Source organism: Cynoglossus semilaevis, chromosome Z (assembly GCF_000523025.1).
Source record: "Cynoglossus semilaevis isolate Cse_v1.0 chromosome Z, Cse_v1.0, whole genome shotgun sequence".
Classification (NCBI taxonomy): Eukaryota; Metazoa; Chordata; class Actinopteri; order Pleuronectiformes; family Cynoglossidae; genus Cynoglossus; species Cynoglossus semilaevis.
In genome coordinates this window covers 17,960,009-17,969,580 of record NC_024328.1, presented here as the reverse complement: position 1 = coordinate 17,969,580, position 9,572 = coordinate 17,960,009, and the positions used below count along the sequence as shown (strand labels likewise).

At 39.1% G+C, this 9,572-nt stretch overlaps 1 protein-coding gene across 2 annotated transcripts in view; it reads right to left on the bottom strand.

Moving 5' to 3' along the window:
• The window catches only part of LOC112486470 (ultraviolet-B receptor UVR8-like), a 165,997-nt gene that overhangs the window by 38,964 nt on the left and 117,461 nt on the right, over window positions 1-9,572 (bottom strand). For both annotated transcript variants that reach the window (XR_003048914.1, XR_003048915.1), the window contains exon 5: window positions 1,241-1,364. The gene's annotated coding sequence lies outside the window, so the exon portion shown is untranslated. The remainder of the gene's footprint in view (window positions 1-1,240; window positions 1,365-9,572) is intronic.

Here is a 9,572-nt window from a genome sequence, read left to right as displayed (position 1 = left end):
TTTCCCTGTCTCTCTTTCACCGTTGATGTGCCGATGGAGGGCTCCAGGGGTCTGATCTTCACATAAAAATGAGTGAAATGGGTGAACTCTGAAGCACAGAGTGACAGCTCATGACTCGTGACATCAGCTACATTTGTTAAAGGGCTGGTACAGCAGATTCATGTTGGTGTGTTTTTCAAAACAAATATTCTAAAGCATGTATTTTCACCTCCTTCTTTAAAGCTGGTGGATATGAGAGTTTTGAAAAGCAAAGATACAGTTTTAGTTGGATGGTGACAATTCTGTCATACAATTATAATAACTTTTGTAATAACTGCTTTATAAGTTTCACCCTTACCTGTCTGACTCAATAACAGAAGAACAGACAAAAGGTATGTCTTTAATACACCCCACCTTGTAAATGCATGTTTTTAATTTTATACATTTTTGTTTTTATTTGTCAACAGTATGTTTGCTGTGGTCTGATTTAAGCATTCATGATTCACAAGGTATGTTAGTAGACTACAGGCAGGACAGGAACATACTGTGTCTATAAATACAATACTTTATAATTTAATTTGAATAGATCCTCTAAAAACTGAAATAATAAATTATCTGACATCAGAACATGTTTCCATTACTTCCATTTTCATACTGGAGTCTGGGAAACAAAGTAGTTTCTACTCAATATTTTTGTATGTCTTATTAACACATGGCTTTGTCTAAAGGTCACTACTTCCTCCTGACTCCCTAAATATTTTAACAACATTATTAAGTACACATGGTGAGGGGTCTGCATACAAACATCATTTTCAGTGCACAGCAGAAAATGATGAACCAGCAAACATCTGTGTTTATAAAGACCCTGTCTCAGTTCCCACAGCATCCCACTCACCGAGATGGTAAATGGATATATCCATTAGCATTAATATTTCATCATTCCTTTGCCTCAAATTTAGTTTGACTCAATTTAATCCCAAATGTGTTTAAATTACACAATAGAAAATGTGTATGTATGAACACCAAAAACCTTTGTCCTTCAGCCTGTGAACCAATTGTTCAAGTGACTTATCAAACTATAGACTGTATCGTAGGACAGTGCTCCAACTAATCTAGAAAACTGTTTTTTAGAAATTAGAAAGAAACACGATTTATCAGGATGATTTATAATAACACTGTTTTTTTCTTTATAATTTCCTCAATGAGCTGCTGTTTATTGATTGCTTTTTTATTAGCTGCTGTATGCAGTGTATCATCATACCTGTTAATACAAGATTGTGGTTGGCCCCACAGGTCACCTTCGACACATGACCCAGACCCTCCACAAAGCGGGGACGACCACATTTTCATTAGAACCGCTGCCAATCTGTCCATAATCATTATGCCTGTGGGGAGAGAAGAATAAACACATAATTAAAGACATAATTAATTACCTGCAGGCGCCATCATCATCACTCACTCTTATCACATTTTAAACTATATTAAACACTTTTTTCAGTGCAGGGAAAATATTGTACAGCTTTCAATTTCTATAGGGTAAAAATAAATAATCAAGGCAATTAAATCATAAGCAGTGAGCAGGTTCCACTGGGGACTGTGGAACATATGTGTTTCCTCCCATTTCTGCAAGTCCTCTTTGTGACAATAACAAGACACAGCCCTATCAGAAGTGAAACACCTCGCTAACTAATTAGACTCTCAGGCTGCAGTCTGACAAAATAGAGGGGAAAAAAAGAAGAGAAAAGTGCTTGAAGGAAGACTTGCTCTCCTGCAATTTGCATCTGCCACCCCCTCCCCACCCCCCAGCTGCATCTGTTCCAAGTGCCATTCAATGCTTTCTCCATCCTTTTGTTGAGAAGTGTTGAGCCCCAACTATTTAGGCTCACCTCCTACCTACCCACAGCTTTGTTCCTGCTACTCTGCAGACCCGTAATGAGCCAACCGCCACGAAAACGCTAAGAAATTATGACTCATTACGAACACGGTCTAGACCGCTCCAAAGCCTCTCCTGCTGCCCCACTCTACCCCGCATGCCCATGTGTAATCCTCTCTCTCCCTTCTTCTTTTTTTTTTCTTACCCTCGTCTCTTCATCCCATTGAGAAAGACCCCAACACCTCCCTATCAATTAGAGCCTATTACAGGGCTCCCATGCTAGTGGGGCAGAGCAAGAGGGCCTTCACAGCTCAAGAGTGTGTTCAGGGGAGATTGGGGAGAGTTGAATGAGGAGCCTTAAGGTGCTCCTTTCACACCCTTGCCCTTATCCATTATGCCAGGCTGTAGCAGAAACGTGCAGCCCCCAAAAGACTTAGGAATGAAAATAAGTCAAAGGAGAGGATTCTTTGTCACACCTTTTTCCTTTCCCTTTCTACTCCAGTATCAAATTATATCATAACTAGCCCTCTCATGAGGCAAAATGGTCACTGTGCTCCTCCTCAACATGAAGTGTTCAAAAAGTACTTTTTATCCCCCATCCAGACCAAATAGTTGCTGTTTGTCAATTTGTTTGTGAGAAGCATAACTTTGAATAGAAAGGACAGGTTTACAAGACATTTCCAGTGAATGTTCAGTACATTAGTGTCACATGAAAAATGTAATCTTGACATTAATCACTATCAAATCCTTGCGAATGATTGGCGTATATTGTGAGGAGACTGATTGGCCTTGGCAGGTGTTTGTACCCATTGAGTGTTTTCTTGAGATCTTATGTTGAAAGCCCTGCATCATTTCTTGGTAAAAAGATGAATAGAAATTTAATGACAGAAGGAGACACAGGCATTGATGTGCACAGCCCTCTACCCATGCGAGATTTCTTTGGTGTGTGCTAAACATTTGCAAATTTGTCTCGTTGTTTTTTTTTACCTTGGGTCCTCAAAAGAAGAGAGGTTGAACTTTGCTGAAGTGAAAAGTGCTCACCTTGTACTGCAGCTGTGAAAAGCAAAGAACTAATCGATTGTGTTGAAACTCACTCGTGAGCTTACAAAAAATTGCAGGAGGGCCTTTACAGTTACTGATTTACTTTAGTTTTATCTGCTTGCACCGTCAATAACTTTGTCCAACATATTTATTGGGCAGTTGCTCCTGATTTAGAGCAAAAAAAAAGAGTTACATGGAAGCTTTTTCATTTTTTCTTTTGTTCTGATAGCAGATCTATCGACCTTTCATTCAAGCCACGCCGTGTTCACTGCTGTTTGAAGCTACAGAGCGTTTCAAGGCAATCCCTCAGAGGTGAGATCACATGGGTGTGAGGTGGTTTAGAATGGCAAATCTTGCTGAAAGTGTCATTTCTAGTCGAAGGCATCAATTTGGTGTGTGAAACACGGGCCCCGGGAGAGAAACCAGGAGAGCCTGAGAGATTCTTCTCAAGAGCAAAGGGCCTGGGGATCATCTCATGTTCACCTTGATAGGATGGGACTTTGACAAAATGCTGAATATGCATAGAAAAATAAGCATTTAAAAAGAAGAAGAACAAAACATAGTTGATCTAAAAAAAGTTCCGTATAGTAAGAGCAGATAATATCTTTTTAAAAAAAAATCTATGACGTTATCAGGTATCACTTAATTTGCAGTTAATATTTGCAGGGGACAAATAAATGCCTTTTTTCTCTCAGAGATGTTACAAAAGTTAGGAATAAAAAAACACTCTTTTAGACTTTTCTATAATTATATTCATTATTACAGCAAACAAGGGGACTATATGCCCTTATTGACTTTGATACTATTGTATACAATAGTGATTTGCATTCTTTAAAAATACGCAGGAAACAGGCGATGACCTCCATCTGGGAGACTGTCAAAGCCCATAAGTATGGTTGATAGGGTTATTAAAACACTGACATGCACAAATAAAAAATCTAAATTACTGGCAGCATTTCTGGCCAAACATTTTGATAACTGTAAAACAGTGTACATAGGCAGCGCTATTAACTCTAATATAAAGCCTCAATTAGCTTAAGTGAGAGCAAAATGGCTGATAATTATTGCACCGAGTCATTAGACTTGTTTTGACACTAAAACCACTTAAATCACTGCAGCGGCAAAAACACCAGTGCAGATGCAAGTACACACATGCAGATGTTGAAGTTTATTTCCATCATAATGAGGCAGATACTATACAGGTTGGGTTTTACTTGTTTAGAGGAAAATCTAAACACTTTAAAACTGATTTAATGGGGTCTTGCCATTACAAGTGTAATTTATGAATCGGGCTGCGGGTGTAAAATGCATGATCTGATACAATTTAAAGAGAAACAAATGGCAAAGGAGCAGCAGGAACAGACTAAAACAAAGCCAGGCGTTGTTTTTAATCTTACAGGAAGACTTGGAGTTAGCTAGCAACAGATACTAATGTAGGCATAATTGTGTAGGTCAAACATCTATATGTAAGAAAATTGAACACCACACATGAATGCATTTATGAGATACAGATCAGAACCTCTAGCTGTACTGCCTGCACATCTTGGCTAATAACGATAGCGACTCCTTAGGTGTAAAAACCTCAGGGCCGACCATGAAAGTTTAAGATTCAATGCGGTAAAATACAATGCCCCATAAAATATTAATGCAGGTGGTAAAATTATGCTGGTGGTAATATTTTAGATTGGTGCTGTCTGTAAAAGAGGCATATATGTATTTATTTACAAGCAGGCATAGTGGATGGGGGTTTGTTTGAAGCCATGTTTATGAATATCGACTGGGGCTTCTAGGTAAGTGGCTATAAATCTGTGAGAGGATCTTTGTGAAGTTCCCTTGGAGGACATAACTTCAGGCCTAAGCGCCTCCTGCCTTCACTTGACTTTTAAACATTTAGATGTAGCCCGGCTAACTGCATTTAGAGCAGCATCTAAATTATAAAGTCCTCAATTTGGGAAGTCACAGTGTTAACCAATTGGACTTGATTAATCGGGACAATAGATATTCCCGAAGGACAGAAATGTAGGTGCGTGGGCCCTTGATCTGGAGTGTTTATGAGTTGAGGAATCTTTGTGGAACTTGCTATGTTCCAGATGTTGAGTCAGATGTTCTTAGCAGAAGATGTTACTTAAACCTTTTAAATCTACACTACACATACACCAGAACATCTACAGCACATTTACACATCATATGTCATTTCTCCAAATATAAATGTGGTGTTTAACTTCAAAGCCTATTCTTCTCGTGTTGTGAGTGTAAACTTGCCAAAGTCATGAGTATGACCTGCACTAATAAGAGCTGCATCATTGTATGATCAAAATGAACATGTTGCATACAGCTCATATCACCAAGGGCTATCGAGACCATCTGGAAAAGTTCTCCGTATTTAACCTTTTGAACTGCATTTTTCTTTTTTGTCTGTGGTGATGGATACAGCTGATAACAAAGAAAAGAAAACTCCTTCCTGAGCTACAGTAAATTGGAGTAAATTAACCCCTCATCGCCTTATTGAAACCCGACCTGTGTCTTACACTTCGTTCCTTCTGTGTCATGGCTAATCCAGGTGGTCTCCTGGTTTATGTATACCACAGCCATCTCTTTACTGCTACAGTATTTGTATCCCTGACACGAGCTGACACAGGGCATTAGTTCACACCTCAAACACAACGGCAGAAGTGCTAAACACAGACTTGAGGAAATGTCACAGCACACACTCAGAGGCATTTGCAATGACATAGTGGTTTAAATCTATTTCAGTCTGGAGACAATTTCTTTTTTAATAAAATGAAAAGATCTGGTCTCGTCACGTAAAAATCCTCTTTTCTGTAGCTGTTTCTGTGCATGAGTGCAGTTTAAGTGTGTTTCAGATCTTATGCAATTAGACTATATTCAGCACTTAATCAGTCTTAATTACCTGTTGAACACTACAAACAGGCAGCCTACTGGCTCCTGCAGACATGATGGTTGAAAGGCACTAATTATAAGTGATGCAGAATTAGCTAATTTAAAAACAACAAATAAATCATTATTTTAAAATTACACACAAACTGTTGTATATGTTTCAATAACCAAGTATCGAACCCTGTTGTACTTTAAGGCATTGTTTTACTTCAATAATTGATTGTGACTTCAGAGTGGCGTGTGCAGGGTTTTGTTTTAGCAGCTTATGAAACTGCAAGGGTGTTTCCCTCTATCTGTATTTTTATTATTTCCTTTGAAAGGTCAAATGTTCTTATTTGTGGTTTTTGTATCTAAACATGTACAAATTGAATTATTTATCATTATCATTATTGTCAAATAATTTTAACAAGACATCCACAGCTGTATTCAGACAGCAGTTATAGCACCCCATGCAGGGGAGTTAGAGGGAGCACATCTTAAATCATCCTAGCATATGCGAGGATAACATGTACATGACATGACAAATCATGTACATGCCAGTGAAAATATGGTCAAATTTTATCTCGTGCAGTGTAACGTTTGTTTAGTACCTGGTTTAAAAGTTTTCTCCCTCAGCTAACTTCCTGTTTGGTGACTAAATGTCATTCAGCCTACACCTAATGCCAGCATTTACAGTTATGATTTGAGCGTTGTTTTTTCAAGGAGCAGAACTGAGCTTTTTGGGTTTTTTATTTATTTAGCTGCAAGGCAGAGTGTGATAAGACAGAACGAAGACTTCCCTCATAACTCGACACATGCCAAGTCTGACATAATCCAATCTGGTCCATTTTCATCAGCTTTTGTCTGTCTTTTGCTTCTCTTTTGGACTTTCCTTTGGTTCCAGCGATGGCTCCAAAACCTGAAATGACACAATTCGGTCGCACGGCTTTGCGGCACAGAAATCCTTCAAGACCCACACACATTTAAATCTGGCCCTGGGGGCAACAGGCTCTAAACCAGTAAGATAAAAAAAAAAAAAAAACATCCAGGCCAAAAGCAGAAATATATATTTTAAGGGAGGGCTTACCATGGCAACAAAAAGGCATGTCAAACTTGTGGAAAGGAGTAAACACAGACCACTCTGCCCTTAAGGAAGTCTTAGAAAAGCTCTTCGCATATTAAAGGGCCTTGGCTCACACATGTATGCAGCAGAGAAGAAGAGACAATAATAGTAATAAGAGGCAAGGCGTCAGGGTGCGGAAAAGACGGTTAAGCGGTCATTTCTGGGAAGAAATGTAACCGGGTCTAATAGAGACTGTGCCACAGGCAGTGTCTAAGAGATAGACAGAAAAACTCTACTCTTAAAATGTGTTGTTTGGCTTCAACGAGACACATTCACTTTCGGTCCACTGGTCTGCACCGAGTCAAAATATTAACCATTTACAGAAAAAAAGCTTATTTGCTATATAAACAGCTGCTTTGGCAGAGACTCCAGATGTTCCCATGTCATGGATGGGAACAGAAACAGGACTGAAACCCTGTGTGAAGCTGAAACTTCCAAGGAGGGCGAGAAAGCATCTCCCAACTCCAAGGAGTTTACTGGTAATTTATATAGTTCTCTGCGCCCACTCTATGACATCCTGTACCACCTAATGGTGAGTCATTGCTATGTCACAAGAGTATATTTAAACTTAAATAACATCTGACAACTGAAAAGCACAAGGAGAGGGGAAAAAAATAAAGTGTGGGATTCTCACCATACTCTATCCTTGCTAACGTCTTCCTTGTTCTTCACACCTATGCTGTGAATGTTTACATATTTCCACTGTAAACACAATCAGTGCTGCACCGGAATGATGAAAAGCCATTACTCTTATTATAGGGGGAAATAACAAGCTCTCATGAAGGGATTGATTGTTTTCAAACCGTAGATCTTTGTAAGAGGAGTGTAAAGTAGAGCTAAGTCTCCATTATGGGACGCTGCCGGTACATTGCTTTTGATTTTCTGTCAACATCCTTCTCACCAACCAGGCACTGTATTTACTAAATGCATCGGGGGGCAAGAAATTTATTGAATATATTGTTTGTCTACTGCAAACCAAACTGTGTCAACCCATTTGGAGGACCTGCAGGTCTTTCATTCTGTACATCTCACTCTGCCAATGTCTTGTAACAGCTGACTGCACAATATGTGCAAGTGTAAATCATGCAAGCAGAAAACTTTGGCCCGCAAAGCTCCTCACCTGTGATGCATAGACTTAATAAATGGGAAAAAACGTTGTCATGTATTGATGGCAATTATTTAAATGTTGCATTAAAAGTATTAGCTATATAAATATTTACTTATAATTAATTATTATTTAAGCACAGGAAGTGCTTAAAATAAAAAAGGAGGCTTAATCCCCTCAGGCATTTTCATGGCCCAGTAGAAGTAAACTGTGACGTGTTCATCTGCAACAATAAACCCAATAGGTGGCAGTAGTACAATTTAAAGAATGCCAGTGGCCTGTGTATGAAGATTATCAGTCATCCAGATCATGGTCAAGGTTGAAAAGTTCTGTTATGCCACTGGACATGAAATTTCTAAAAGAAGACGTTCTTCAGTTATAAGAACTCTGCAGAACTGAAGAAGCCTCTTGGATGAGGTGAAACGTCTTCTAATAGAAAATTCATGCCCAGTTGCCAAAATTTAAAAAAAAATGCCAGTGGCCATTAAAACAAAAAAAAATGTCGGGGGAGGAGTGGGATCAGCTCAGAAATATAAAAGGAATTACATTATTTATTAATTGCTGAGGTGTAGGTTATTTTTTACCTTAGCTTGTCCTGCTGTGTTAAACCACTGTTTCAGATATGTCTACTGTAACGTCAGTTCTTTTGTTGGGACCAAACTCACCAAACTTGAACTTAATATCTACAAATTCAAAATCCAATATAAAACAGCTTAAATCTCACAAACTACACCTTTAATAAGCCAAACACTGAACACAAAGGTAATATGTGTATTAAATTAGCTTCATGAAAGCGCATTTACAAGACCATGCATCCTCCTTGGGCTTCAACACCAAGGGTCGATAAGTTGCCCTGACCCGACTATCTATTAGCAGAGCCATTTGCCCTCTTCCCCTTCTCCCCACAGCCATGGCCCCACTGTCCCCTGCAAGTACCCCAATAAATTTAAATGTAATGTTCCTAAATGAGATCACTTACATGTGCCATTTCTCTTCAACTGTATTTATCATCTAACACTTTGGCCTTCATTAACAAATTGCACTGAGGTGGTGAACGATTCCTTAACCCTGAAGCATGATAAAAAAAAAGGGCTTGGAAGGGTGGAGGAGCAGCGGCGGGCATGAGGGTTTGTGCTGTCATACAGTGACATCAACTTAACTGGCTGCAGGTTAATATTTCACTTTCTGACCGAGGTCTTAGTGCGAAGTCGAAGGGTATATTCTAAGGTCAACTACATGAGATACTGTAAGCGAAGGCAACAAAGTGCACCAGGTTCATGTCAGTGGTTTTTAATATCCACACATAAATTTATTTTTAACTCATTTAAAAAAACAATGACGCGCTATTCCCCAGAATATGAAGATGACTCATGTGTGCTCAGTGCAACAACACGAACAAACAACTTTTTACAACACGAGAAAAACCTTCAAGCGAATATATATATATATATTACAGGTCTGTTGAAGATGAACTAAAAACTTTGTCCAATTAAATTGATCGATTTGATTGGATGTCCTCTCCACCACTGTGTAAGACGGGGGGGGGGGGGGGGGGGGTTGTAGGGGCGCGGGGG